The 15,235-nt window shown below is 37.3% G+C and overlaps 1 protein-coding gene across 2 annotated transcripts in view; it reads left to right on the top strand.

Moving 5' to 3' along the window:
• LOC126756870 (protocadherin-like wing polarity protein stan) overlaps positions 1-15,235 on the top strand; it is a 133,607-nt gene that overhangs the window by 52,980 nt on the left and 65,392 nt on the right. The window lies entirely within an intron of this gene.

Genomic DNA, 15,235 nt, shown 5'->3' with positions numbered 1-15,235 from the left:
CGTATGAACGGTCGGTCAAGTAAACCCTAACGTTTTGAGAGTTTACGAATTGCTCAATTGGAAAAATTTTTTCGTCAGAAAACACAATGTTCGGAATTTGACCGCTTTCGGCCAAGCGAAGCAACTGCTTCGCTCTCTCAAGTCTTACTTGTTGCTGCTTCAGTGTGAGATCATGGACCTTTTGGAACTTGTAAGGCTTAACCTTGCTCATTTTTCAATATGCGTCGGATGCTGCGGTCGGATATTTTCAGTTCTTTAGCCATTTGATTGGCACTTCGTCGTGGATTTCGCACAAGTCGCTTCTTCACTTTCCGAACCATCTCACGTGACGTTGCAGTCTTTTGATGACCACCTCCATGGCGTTTTGCGATGCTAACAGTATCATTGTAACGAATGATGGTGCGATAAACAAAAACTTTATTCACATTAAGGTGTTTGAGCTCACGAACAATTGCTGGCTGTGATTTTTCAGCTAAATATAAAGCAATCACACTATTACGTTTGAATTCCATCGCTGATCACTTTTTTTTTGCGTTCACTTTTGGCAAAATGCTTTGGTACACTTGTGAACAATACTCCGAACTGTCATTCAGCAAATTTATAAACAGCTGAGTTCAGTGCGACAGCTGCGCGAACGGTTTGAAGTTGGTTACACTTCGAGTGCTGGACCCTGTATGTATATTGATCTGATATCATCGATGTCCCCTGTTCCATTTACTCTATGTCGAAAATAGTGAAATATTAATGGACGTAAATTTCAAGGGCTTAATTGCAGTTTCTGTCAGGCTCACATTGAATAAAAGTTAATTATTCTAATGAAAAAAATGTCGCTTGACATCAGCAAAAATTTTAAGACAATTTTGCTATTTAAAGAACTAGTAAGGCATAAAACCCTGTACTACAAACCGACATACTTTTTTATACACAAAGTTTCAAACTCTATCGAGAAGAGTTTACTTTTAAAAAAGCTATCTTTGATCGTAAAACATTTCTTCCAAAATTCCGTCGAAGATTGCTGCCCAAGTAGTATAGTTCATTGTTACTTTTAATGGTATACACAACTCAAACTTGTAGTATTTGAATCGTAAAGTTAATACCAAAAGAAAAAAAACCGAAAAACAGGACTATATTTACAATTGCATGCAAAGAGCCTTCTAAAATAAGAAATTTAAAGACCTTAACATAATTTATAGTGCACTCTGCCAATGCATAAAAACTAACTGTACGCTGCAAGCATAAAAATACATATTTACGAGCACACACATGGAAACCGGTGCTCATTAATAATGAAGTAAAAATTTCGCCGACGGCTACTCAAACTGATGCTGCGCCAAGCTCCCGCCGGCTGCCGATGTCGATGGTCGCTTGCAATTGTACAGAACAAAAGCAAGGACGCAAAAGAACGCAATGTCAGTGGGATTGGCAGTGACTTTCTGGAGGGAAGAAAGAGTAGAGAAGAGAATTAAAAGTTAATTAGCATTTCATTGCGGCTTGGTCAAAAGAAGTTTAGCATGTTGCACGTGTTCTACCATCATTAACATTAGTTAGAGTGCAACAACAACAACAACAAGTGTATAGTGTGAAGGCAACAGCTAATGAAAAAGTTAGCAAGTCGGAAAAGAGTTTTACGAAGCCAAACAACACGCTACACGCCGCTGCTTATATAATACAATATAGATAATTGTGAGCGAGTAATACTCGTGAACACGCGATACGCAAAATGCCGATGGGAAGTTTGACTTCAATTTACGAACGCAAAGAATTTACCCAGAGGCAATTGCCAGCGAAGAAGCTTACTTAGATGCTACACGCAATGCTACAGAAATTAATGGCGTCAAAAATAACTTTAGTAATAATAAATAATAGTCATAATAAATGTAAAAAGCAACAACAAAAATAATAGTTAACTTCGTTGTACCGCAGCAGTAATACCCTTCACAAATAAAAAGTTTCCATACAATAACTTTATTTTGATCGGTCAGTTTGTATGGCTGCTATATGCTATAGTGATCCGATTCGAAGAGTTCTTCGGAGAATGAAGTGCTGTCGAGGGTAAAAATCTGTGCCAAATTTCGTGAAGATACATATCTTGTCAAATGAAAAAGTTTCCCATACAAGCACTTGATTCCGATACTTCAGTTTGTATGACACCTATATGTCATATCATAATATCAACGGCTCCGACAAATGAGCATCCTATTGTAGAGTAGAGGATTTTTGCACTACTTAAGGTCGATATCACTAAAATTGAGGAACTAGTTTATGTATACACAGACAGACCGATAGACAAGGTTAAATCGACTCAACTCTTTACTCAATGAATCTGCAGACTTATCGAGTTAAAGGAAGATTTCTAAGGAACCTTCAACTGTTCAATGAAGCTCAGATTGCTTTAGGTTGGACCTCAGAACTTTCCAACATAGTGGAGCTATTGCCAAGTCGCAATTGCGATGACAGTTTGTTTTTACCACCAGACTAGTTTCCATATCCAGTCTGGAGAAAGCAGACCGCTTGTAGAAGCCAATGATATCAATATCACCAGTAGCTGTACACTCTTGTAAAAGACTCTCTCTATTTAGCTCTGGAGTTCGCATTATTTTCTCCAGCAATAGATTGAAGAAGTCGCACCATAAAGAGTCGCCTTGTCTGAAATCTCGTTTTGCATCGAACGGCTTGGAGACGTTCTTCCCGATCCTGACAGAGCTTTTGACGGTGGGCTTTAATCTTTCACACAATACGCTGTAAAAAACCTTATTTGCGATGTTTAGGAGGCTTATCCCACGGTAGCTGGCGCAGATTGTGGGGTCTCCCTTTTCCAACCGTCGGGTGTGCTTTTGTCCAACCAAATTTTAATAATAATTGTTTGAGTCACTATAACATAACCTAGAACTGCAACCACCTGAAAGCTTTCTAAGTTTTACGACGACAGTGCCATCTAGCGAGAGATTTTTATTTGAATAAAATTAAAGGTGTAAGATCATAATATTAAGAGAGCTCACCTAATTTCATATGCTCTCGACTGCCGAGCCTCCAAATTAGGTTTTAACTTTGTCATATCGCTCGAAAATAGTTCTAATGTTTTAAGTGGAAGACAATTCAAGCGTCGAATACATACAAAGCTAGTAAATTGAATTGGAATCTTGTGTTCGAACCACCCATTAACAAACACATTTCTTATGACTTCCCTGCTTGCTACAAAGACAAACCTGTAGTTCATCATCACAGCATAAAACAAAACTGACCATCGTTTACAAAGTCGCAGCGTCATTTATGAAAGCATACATACATCAATACAACCATAGATAAAGACGAGCACGGTCACTCGCTTATAACAACATAATAAACAACGAACTCTCAGCGGTTAAAACGTGTCTTCTGCCGCTCATGTTCAAGCTGTCAATTCGAATGCGGCACAGCGGCACTCACTTTGCGTTCGACGGCCGACGCCTCACTGCTTGGGTCACTGACCACAGACACGCTGGGCGCTGGGCACTGCGCGCCAACCGCTGGCATGAACGGCCGACCAGCCAGCCGGACTCGTCGTAGTGGCTGTGCTATCTGGCTTGACAGCAGTCTGCTCGCCACCGCGCGCACACTCGTGCACTAACCGACTTCGCTTCAATCACACACATTTTCTCATGTTCACAACGCCGCACGCACCGCATGTTCATGGCGCTGACGCTGCTCCCGGTTGTGCTGGTCTAAATGTGTGATACGCGCGTGTGTGTAGAAAATGCCCCAGACAAGTTGGTAGATGAACCGACTGGCAGTCAACAGTTGGCCAAACATGCGAAACAGCGGGGAGGCTTCGTGCCATCTTCACTCTTTTGTTGCTCATTTCCACTGATGGCTTTTTTAGTTGTTTTCTGTTTTGTGCTGTCCGCCTCGCATTCAATCAAATTACTGCTCTTTATTGTTTTGCACGTTTTGTTCTGCCGTTTCGTGTTGTTTTGCTCGTAATCTTCTTGATTCCTTATTAATGACAATGTAATCATAATCATAATTATATTTTGTTTCCATTTTATTTGCCTTTTGATCCGGTTTTATTTATGGCCGGCAGAGTGAGCGGAGTGTTTTTTAAGATTAAAATTTTTATGTTATGATTACTGCCGACATATGGCAATTTAATGCTAGTGACACTAGAAATACTTGGAATTTTAATTAAAATAATTTTCTTATGAATTATGTCGTCTAAAAACTATTGAAATATTTTTTGCAAGAACTCTAAAAAAATAATTAAAGATGTCAAAGATTTCTGTTTCTAAAATACTTAGTTCATTATGCAACTGGTATACAGTTAGTGAGGCTCGGTTCCTAAATCTAAGTAGTTAAAAAAATCAATTTTTTCTCTAACAATCTCTTTAAGATTTATCGGAGGATTTGTATTTGTAGGCAGTTGGCTCGGATGCGTGCAATCTTTCTTGAAACCAGTTCTTACATAACGGATCTCTTAACAGGTATATCGACATCAACACCTCCTCATGAGTTTATAGAACTTAAACCCTTGTTTAACGATCACCAGTCGTTTCTCTTTTCTCTGTTTGGCGCCAACTCGAGGTACCAAGTACCGCCAGGACCCTCTCCACCTATTAAATCGACGAAGAGGTAGTGTGTGTCTATCCCCTTTTCACGGGTATTTTCCAAGATTTGGCGCATGGTGAATATCTGGTGAAACAGAAGTCTAATCCACACTAATTGCCCAAGAAAAAGGCGTCAATAATTATATTGGAATTAATTTGAAGTTAAGATCTATGAAATATCTAACAAATAGATAAAATCTAAAAATCAAAAGCTCCAACCGGCCCTTTCTCCTGATACAATGCATTTAGGCTATCACATCTCTTACCTAGTGTCATCATAATACAATGCAAATCTCTGTTTCCATTATTAATTACTTCCTTGCCTTAACATTTGTCCAGTTAGCAAGCTATTTGCTCTGCTGTCAAATATATCTTAAGACATATCTTGTATTCTTCAATAAGTCTCTGCAAAACGATCTTTTCCAAATAATATTTTCGATACATTGTGTTCACAAGTGATACTGAAGACAACTCCATCCAGGCTCAGCTACATTCTGACAAATGTTTGTTTGTGTCTTGAAAGAATTTTGATTTTATGTGTGATCGTTGAACCAAGTACGACTTTTTCGAGTTCCTATGATCGAGCAACATAAAGTTTAATATAAGAATAGGTAATTCAGAAAGGGCAAAGTCGGGGCTATAAGGCGAGTAAGACACAAATTTTCAGCGGCTGTTTTCCAAATAGTCCAATCTTGCAACACAAAGCCGAGCGTTGTCAATATCGTCTTTAGTCGCAAATTTCGGGAGTTTTTTCAGCCTTACTTCAATTTCACAAGTCATTGTCGGTGGAATTCGCCATTAATGATTTCATCTGGTGTTAGAAGTTCAAGATGTTGTTGTAACGGGTCTCTAATCTCAGTTAGGATGGTAAGTGTTAGATGAGTTGTCGTCGACGTTATACAGGAAACGTGCTGTTTCAACGGGGTCAGACTAAAGGGGGAAGGGTGTCAGATGAGTAGGCTTAGCAGGGCATGCAAAGAGGTCGCCAGTGTCATGTCGGGACTCACTGCACACTGGACATGTATTTGATATATCAGGGTCTATTCTGGATAAGTAGGAGTTTAACCTGCTACAGTTTCCAGAACGAAACTCTTCAAGGGTCACTCTCGTTTCTCGCGGCAACTCGAGCTTTTCGTCTGCAATGGGTAGTGGTACTTGGAGACAGTATTCACTTAGAGGGAGTCGGTGAAGGTGTTAATCGCTCCACTGTGAATGGCGGTCAGTGCTTGTTGGAAGTTAGTTACTTCCGAAGTCTGCGAAAGCACCTCAGCAGGAAGAGAGTTCATTATGCTCCTTAACGTGGGGCATACGACCTCAGTATGCAGGTGTATGATGGGAGATATCAAGAGGCATCATGTCGTAGTCCGGAGGGTCTGCGTTTCACTGCATTCAGGCGACCCAATTTGTGCGCCGTAGTTAAGTACCGGCCGGCCGATTACCTTGTAAGTTGACAACAACGTTTCTTTGTCCTTTCCCCAAGTGCTGCTGGCTAGCGACTTGAGGACTTTGTTGCCGCTCTGTATTTTGACAATAATCGCAGTCGTATGTGGAGTGATTATGTTAGAAGCTCATAATTCAGCGCGCCTTTCTTATCCCACCAAACTCAGAGCATTACCTTGGCGACATGGATATGCGGGTTTTCCGTTGATTTGCGGATTTGACTGGGTGGCCAGATTTCACAGAGGTTTTTTACGCTTGAGGTTATCATAACTGATACGTATTTCATTAGCGGTCACAATCTTAGCGAAAACGAACTTTATTCAGTAGGTAGGTGGGCTGGTAGTATTCAATCGACATTTCTGACATTCAAAATCGTATTTCAGAGTTTCTTGACTGTCATTCAAAGAACACCTAATTTCTTCGCCTTTAAATATATCAAGCCACCTTTAAACGTATCGAAATGACTGCTTGAGTGACTCTTTTTGTGTTTGACAACAATTTTTATAGAGTTATGCTTCTAGTTCCTCAACTTCGAACTTTTTTGGCCGCCCAGGATGTCCTCGTTCAAAGTCACCACTTTTAGCCAATTCGCTCAGCTAGAATATGTTCACCATCTACCAAAGTACTATGGCTTTCGGTGAGGCTTTCTTCATATTATTTTTTTTTTTAAACTTTGACTGATGAGACTGTCTGTGGAGCTAAGATTGCGGTCGTATGTGGCGTGCTATTTCAAGCTCTGGAGTTCATTTGTGGCATAAACACCTAAACATTTCGATGGCGGATTAAAACGTTCGGAACACATCATTTGTCGAATAAAATCGAGGCCCTTGCCGCAAGTAAAAACAGCGCTCGGTCAAACATCTAGCCGAGATAAAATGAATACACTTTTACTAAACACACACATACATACTGAGTATAAGTAGTACGAGCGATATAACTTTTCACTAACTGCAGTGCATTAGCGACATATACACAAAAAATTATACATATTTACAGTTATCAGCGATTAAGCGTCACATAGCGACACGGCATGTGGCATGTGGCAAGTTGATTGAGCCTAGGTGGCAAGTGGCAATTTTTTGCTAGCTTAATGCCTGGCATAATTGCAGGCATGTACCATATACCAGATATGAAAGAAAAAAACAAAAACACCAAAAAAATGCTAAATTCAAACTGCAACGAAACATAAAAACGCACTACGAGAATGCGCATAAATGAAAAAGTGGCCAATAATAGCAAAGCGCAATCCCATAAATGTCCGTGTGTGCGAAAACTTGTTAAAATGGCGCCACATGACACACACACACACACATATGCAGCAGCAGCAGCAACACAGGCACGACTCTAGTTTAGTGTCGCCACAAACGCTGCTTTTCGGCATTGCCGTTTTTGTTTAATTTGCACTTCGGCAGTGCGGACAGAGAAAATGCATAAATAGCAATGTGAGAGAGACAGAGAGAAAGCGGGAGCTGGAGAGGCCGCTGTTAAATGCATGCAAATCCGCTACTTTGGCTTTGGCTGCAGCTTTGTGGCAAGCTTGCGTTATGCGCAGTTTGGTTTTTCCTTTTTCCTTTTTCCATTTTGTTTTCGGTTTTCTGGTTTGCTAGCTACGTTATTTGAATAGCTGTAAGTTGGTAACGGCAAATTGTGTTTTATTTATTATTTGCAGAGTTTTTGCAGCAGTCGGCAAAGCCGCTTGCGAAATGACTCGGCAAAGCAAATAAATTATGGGCGGCATTCAAAAGGTGGACACCGAAATAAATGAAATAAAAATGAGAGAGATAAATATAAATAAAATACAAAATGCATGTAATAAATAAAAGTAAATGAACGAAAATAAATATAAACAAAAAAGCCATAGAATTTACCACAACAATTTGTTGTTTGAAATGCTTTAACCGACCAACCGACCGACCGACCAAAAGAGGCGCAAGGCGTGCGTGCGGGCGCATGTGACGTTCGTTGTGCAGCAACAAAGCTGTTTAATTAGTCAAAAAGCCGCAGCATAAATTCATGGCAAAACCACCAAACGCATTCAACAAGTTTACTAAATAGCCAACCAGCAAATAGTCTGCCAACAACCACAGTGACCAAGCGCTGATCCCAATGAGCGCAGTTCAAATTCGAACGTGAACGAGTGTATGAAAGGAAAGTTATGCTGGTTGGCAAGCAGCGAGCGATAATGTTTATAGATATATTTTTAAATGACAGTTATATTTTAAGATATATTTATATATATGTATATACTTACATAAGTATATATAACTGAAGCCTTTTAGCCAATATTTTCTGCATCACAGTGCCTTCTTATAGACTATTCGTCTAGCAAGTGGAAAGATATATACTGATATATATACATATATGTATATACTAGCAATTGTATGAAATATAATCATTCGTTTTTATCTAACATCTTAACAAGCTCTCCTGCTGTTTTTCTTTTATTTTTTGTTGTTGTTTGCTCTCAACTCCCTGGGGTGCCCACCAATTGCGTGCCTATTTAACAATTTTAAACTTGATTAATTCATCAAAGTGTTGATTTTAATGATTTGCTTTGGGGCAGCTATAGCGCAAGACTACTTATATAATTGTAAGTAAAATTATTTGATTAATTGTAAGTGATTAGCGTTGGTTGCCTTTTAGTAGCACGCACTTTGTGCATCTTAGAAAATAAATGGAGTCTCTTAATCAGCATAAAATCCCTTTTCCGCTCTCGCTATTGTTATTGTAATTACGATTAGAATACTTGAATATAAGCTGTGAATTTTCTTAAGCTCGTTACTGACTGCATAAAAGAATTTGAAAAACAATGAAGAATACCATAACGAAGTTATAAATAAATATTTAAGTATTTGTTGGCGACGAAAGCAATAGAGTTGGATTAAGAGGACTCAGAGTTGTATCTGAAATCTCTGTACTTTTTGTCTAAATTCTATGCGGACTTTAGCTCAAGAAGAGCTTGCTTAAAACTGAACTTAATTCTGTTCACCAAAGTACCATTTTTCATAGTAATGAGATCTTCTTTTTTACCCTAATGAAAGCTCTGACTTTCCCTAATAAGAAGGTCTCAAAGCTTCGATTTTTTTCTATCTTACATATGTATGTTTATGGAGAATTTAACTCAGTCAGATCATTGTGAAGTACATATGTGATATTCAAGCGTCCGGTTTAGGCTTGTTAGGTTGTTTTAAATGTAAAAAATATAGAAAGCGCCTGAATAGCGCTCTGAACCTGACACAAATTTGTTAAATCTGACTTTCTCCAAATCAAACTTTGACGGTTAGCGTCCGACCATGTTTACTTATAAGGCAATGGCCAGTAAAACCTTTTACGATTGCGGCCTTATGAAACTTACTGAGAGCAAGTAGTTCATCTCGCAGTCGCACAGGCTCTAGCTATTGACCAGCACCTGCTAAGCTCATGCTAAGTCCAGAAACCAAGCTAAAGGATGGAAGAGAATATCGGAGACCCAACTCATTCCCAATCCAAAGTAATCTGATTAAAAAGTAAGAACATCTACATAGTTAACTTTGCTAAGAGGAAACAGTTCGGAGGACCTCTTGTGGTACACCCTTGGTCAGAATCATCTCATAGTCGCACAGCTTGTGGTTGTTGATCAGCACTTGCCGAAGGTCCAAGCTAGAACACATGAGAACAGCTCACAAGCTAATCGGCTTTACAGTTTCCAGTGATTCCGCTACGACCAAACACCCAGGCAAGTCCGACAATACACTCCTTAACTAACTTTGAGCGTTCAGTTAGTGTGCTTGAAGTTAGTACTGCTGCACTGCTAACGGAGTGAATGCTCTCGCCCTGCAAGAAGCTGCTTTTCGGAGCAATAATTCTACTTTAATGGCAGCGACCTTTGCTTGAAAAGTGGTACAGTGATCCGGTAGCCTAAAACAATGCTTGAACGAAAGTTTCTTACAGAAAACTTTCCTCCTGACATTCCTCTCATTTTCGAATTATCCGTGAAAAGGCTTACCACGACTCTTCTCATACACACATATTTCTTGCCGTAATATGAGTAGAGAAAAATAAAAAAAATAGTGGACTCTGCGATGCTGTAATTAATTTTACCTCAAACAAGATCACACTTCGCTAAGAGACAAACACCATCAAAATCATCTGAAATGCAATCAAGATTTTCTCAAATATCTCTACATTATGGTACAAAAGAGTCTTTAAATAATACAAACCTGAAAGTAACGATGGATTTCTTTCAAGCCGAAGCAAATGTAAAAGAAATTGTCAACGCAGGAAATACTTCCGAGCAAATGGTCTGCTATTTATCTACTACTATCGTTCCCTAAGTGTAAGGTAAAATGGTTGAATAGGATTTACTAATCATCATATATTTTTTAGAAATGTTCTGAAAATACTGTAAATCAAGTGTAGCATTCTCTTCTTCCGTCAGAAAAACTCCCACACTACAATTGTAACCTCCATTATATCCTCTCTGTCAAGAATGGGTTGCAATTTAATTGTTTTTCGACAACTTAAGAAGCGGTTGACGTATTCTATTCGCGCTGGTCCACGCGTGGATATAGTATTTTTCTCATGGGAACATTTTTTCTTGCGTTAACTTGTTCTTTACAAAAATTATAAGTAGCCCCTCTTAAAGGAAACTTTTGGTGGCATTTCGCAGCTTTTTGCTTTTGTTATTATTATTATTGTAACGAATAAACTTTTATCATTACATAATTAACAACAACACTTGGAGGGTTCCATATTTTTATGGCACGACCATTACAAAAGACATGCAAAATAATGTCACGAACAGTAATAAAAGAGATAAAAAATAAATTGAGCGGAAGTTCTTAAAGGCCAACAGCAACAAAGGTGGAATGCTTTTATTGCCACAAATTGTTATTGTGTGTCTACAGAGCATTTATGGAAAAATATAAATGCTTTTACAGGTCAAAAATGGCAGCTGTTGTTTTTTGTTATATAAAATTTTACAATTTTTTTTTTAAATTTAATTAGTTTTATTGTGATTTTCAATAAATATTTTTAGACTTTGAAAAATTTTTAAATATAATTAAAGAAAATTATTATTAAAGATCTTTGGAATTTATAAATTCCAAAATTAAAAAAAAAATGTTTAAATACAATTAAAAATAATATTTATTAAAGATTCCTGGAATTTATAAATCTTTCATAAAATTTACTTGAATTTCCTTTATTCTGTGTTTTAAACAAACTTCATTGGTCAGCCCGAAAAATGCCACTAAAGCGTAATATTTTAATTTCCATTTATTTTGGAGTATTTCTGCGCTGCTTCTTACAAAGAATTAACCTGTTCCTTTCTACATCACAACAACAACAACAAACAGCATTCACAAATAGCATAGTGCAAAAGCTTATAATAGTGAAGTGCCTGAGCGAGAAGAATGCAAAGAAAACTACGAAAACAAAATCCAAGCGCTGCGCGTTGAGCACGTTTTGCCACAATTATTCGCCATTCTTGTTTTTGTCTCCATTCTCTTTTTTCATTGTTCCTCATTTGTCTTTAAATTTTTTCCTGTTAGCGGGTAGTTTTTTATGCGCGTCCACCGTCGGCGAGTTGGCCATTTAAGTGGACATTTAAGTTAAGCAACTTAACTTTTTTTTGTTATTTTCCTTTTCTTCTCCTTTTTTATTTTATTTTATTTTATGTTTTTAGCTCTTATTATATTTTTTTAGCTTTCCAGGCAATTTAGTAAGCCCCCTTGGCAACTAAAGAGCAGTTTAGTGGATGCAATTTGTTTTGGCGCATTGCGGGGCGAGTCATTTAACAGAAAATAGTTGTTGCCAGATTGAAGCAATTTTTGATATTTTTTAGTGAAACGTTTACAATTATAATTTTTTTTATAAAATGGTATAATTTTCAGCATTATATCAAAAATAAAACTAGAAACGAATTTTACTGTTACTTTTTCTTTAAATAATTTATTGAATAAACGCTAAGTTTTATGGCTTTATACTATTAAACCATTATTTATAAATTCATTACATTTTTTCTGACCCAACAAAAGAAAAATACATACATACATACATACTACATAATCTATCCATGACGTAAGGTCTATCCCGAAACTAGGGGATTTATAAATTTTGGATTCCGAAATTTCGGGATTTTTTAATAATTTTGTAATATTATTCATCTCATAAGTTATCCAATTCCAAATAAATAATTCCGAAACTTCAGGATTAACAATTTTTCAGTCCCGAAATTTCGGGATTCTTCAATAATTTTGTAAAATTATATGTGTCGTGAGTTATATAATTAACAATAGCTAATTCCGAAACACAAGGTTTAACAATTTTCCAATCCCGAAATTTCGGGATTATTTAATAATTTTGTAATATTATTCATGTCGTAAGTTATCTAATTCCAAATAGATAATCCCTAAACTTCAGAGTTAACATTTTCCAATCCCGAAATTTCGGGATTCTTCAATAATTTTGTAATATTTTACATTATATTCCAAATCAGAGTATTTGCTTTTGATATCAACTGACTTTATAAATATTTATCATTAGAAATTAATATACATACAGAAATATTAATATCTTTATGAAATGTATTTACCAATACCGCTCCTCCTAAAAGTACTCTGTACTTACCGACGCTGAATAAGCCGCGAATAGACTTATTTGTTCATATTTATATACGTAAGTACATAATTGATTAAATATCGCAATCATGCGCCAACTAGGAATATGCACTGTCAGCTTGACAAGTCTAGGCTGGGCAAGATAAGCCACATTGATTATAAATAAATCGTTCTACATGACAGTTTCGACAAGAATTAATTGCATTACACAAACTACATTACAAGCGTTGCAGCAGAGGTGGGCAGAGGCGAATGGGCGTGACAAACGAACTGAGGAAAACCCACCGGCTAGGTGAGCTTTCATCACACACACACAAATAAGTAACACATATACAAACTAACACAGCCACAATGGCGCACATAAATATGCAGTTTAGCAGGTTGAGCAGTTGCGAAAAGCCCAAAGGAAGATGCCAAACAACAAATAAAAAAGAAAGCTAGACAAAGGCAGAAAATCAGCCTTAAGAAAACGGTTTCAACGGTGAAGAAGCTAAAAAAATTTAGACAATAAATCAGTTGAAACACTGCCACTGGAAGTGGCCGCTCAGGTGGAAGCGATTGAGTGAGAAATTAGAGAGTAGCAAGAAAATCACTGCCTACTTAGAACGAAGTTGAAAAAGAGGTTGAAAGTTGCAAGCAACAACACTTATGACGATGGCATTTCATGACTTTACTGTGCAGTAAACCTGTCTTCAGAACTGAGATCATTTTTTTGTCTTTAAAGTAGCGACTACATTTCGTGCGCATTTGGAGCAGAAATTACGACTTTGAAGCTGTTCGAAAAAAAACTTTCATACGCCGCTTTTTTCTGTGGAGTCTAAAGTATTTGCCCAAATTACTCGTAAAGTGCTTTCTATGAAAATACTGAGATGACACAGGCGGGCAATCAACAATACTCAGGAGTCCGCAAACACACATAATAATACATTAATTTTCATGCTAAAAAGGTAAAATTTAGCTATGCCAGCGCTGGACTTTTGCAAGAGCCTTAAGCTTGTATTAATGTTGGCGGAATTTTCAAAAGCGACAGTGTACCTAGTAGCTCGAATTTTTATACATCCCATCATACTAATCTCCAGAACATGGTAGTTCAACTCAAGTTCATGATGTGCTCTAAAATATAGATATTCTACTAACCTCTTATAAGAAATAACTGATGACTTTCTCATAGCCTGTATGAGGACATACGAAAGCAACGAAGATCTACTACAGAAAAACAGGCATTCGGAAATGATAAAATAAGTATGATCATTCGCAAATCCGCTATTGATCTACTTATAACAACAAATTAAGAGGCACATTGAGAGTGATTGCTCGAAAATACAATTTCTGACAAAAGACAATTTACTGGCAAGGGAAAAAATAATTGCTGAGAGAAAAAATAATGAGAATTTTCGTTTAAAAAAAAATAGTTATTCACTCCTCTACATTAATGATGTCGCCCTCAAAATTGCCCTCATTCGATATTAGCCACTTATGCCTGAACTTCTTCCAATAGCCGAAATATTGCTCAAACTTGTTTTTTGGGATAGCCTTTAGCTCTTTAAAGGATCTGCATCTATCTTTTATTCCCAAACGAGTTCTTTGATTAATTTCTTTTATCTTTTGACCCAGAATTATTTTCTGAACACACCTCGTATAACTCAAAGTTTCTTAATTTAACATTAGGTGTGCCCCTTTAAAAATATCTCAACTCATATCATCTATTAGCAGATCTGCCAAGTATCTTTCCAAATGCCAGGAGTTTCAAGAAGTCAAGTATTTCAAGTATTTCTTCTCATTACACATTTTGAAATACAGTAACATTCCACCGTTTCCATGTAGCTGATATATCAAGTAATGAGCAAGGCATACAGTTTAAATAACAGCATTACTTTTGGGCAAATAATTATTCAATATTATGTTGCTTGACTTATGTAGATACCAGACTCAACCTAGCTAAGTAATAAGACATCTGCAAATACCTTGATTGAGTCCACTTTTAAATCTTTGCCTCTATTGCTTCACATGCTTCTATCATTCGTAAGAACTTCCAGGGTGGCGAATCGAACGACCAGCTGACATAAATCAAATATAATACTATAGCATAATCAAAGAGAGGCAGGCTAGCATGCGGCAATATCAAACCATGGAATCTTTCTCTTAAAACCCATCCAAAGCCATGCAAACCGCGATATTTTTTAAATGTAGAATTACTAAAATTTCAATATAGCGCGTGGAGATACCGATAACCGGATGACTTTTATATATTTGATTCAGTAAATGAAGTTTATCAGCTAAAAGCACACTAACGGGTGATCCAAGAATTGCGCTTTTTTTCGCCACACCATCACCCATCTTAAGTCCCAGCATTCATTATTGAATATTATTCGATCGAATAGACCGCGTCCAACACGCAGTAAAGAAAACGTCAGTCTTAGCTGAGTGTGCACACGAGACCGTGGAGAGTCGATTCGACGCTGTTCACAGGAACTTGAACTAAGGTATGGAACGACTTTGAGCGTTTTACCTCAAGATTTTAAATTGAAAACGCACAAAATATAGCTTGTGCAAGAACTGAGGCCTCTCGACCTTTCCAAGCGACATCGCTTTGCGCTATGGAATCTTGAAAATTTA

This window comes from Bactrocera neohumeralis, chromosome 4 (assembly GCF_024586455.1).
Source record: "Bactrocera neohumeralis isolate Rockhampton chromosome 4, APGP_CSIRO_Bneo_wtdbg2-racon-allhic-juicebox.fasta_v2, whole genome shotgun sequence".
NCBI lineage: Eukaryota > Metazoa > Arthropoda > Insecta > Diptera > Tephritidae > Bactrocera > Bactrocera neohumeralis.
Note: the sequence above shows the minus strand (reverse complement) of the source record. Positions and strands in the feature narration are given on the sequence as shown.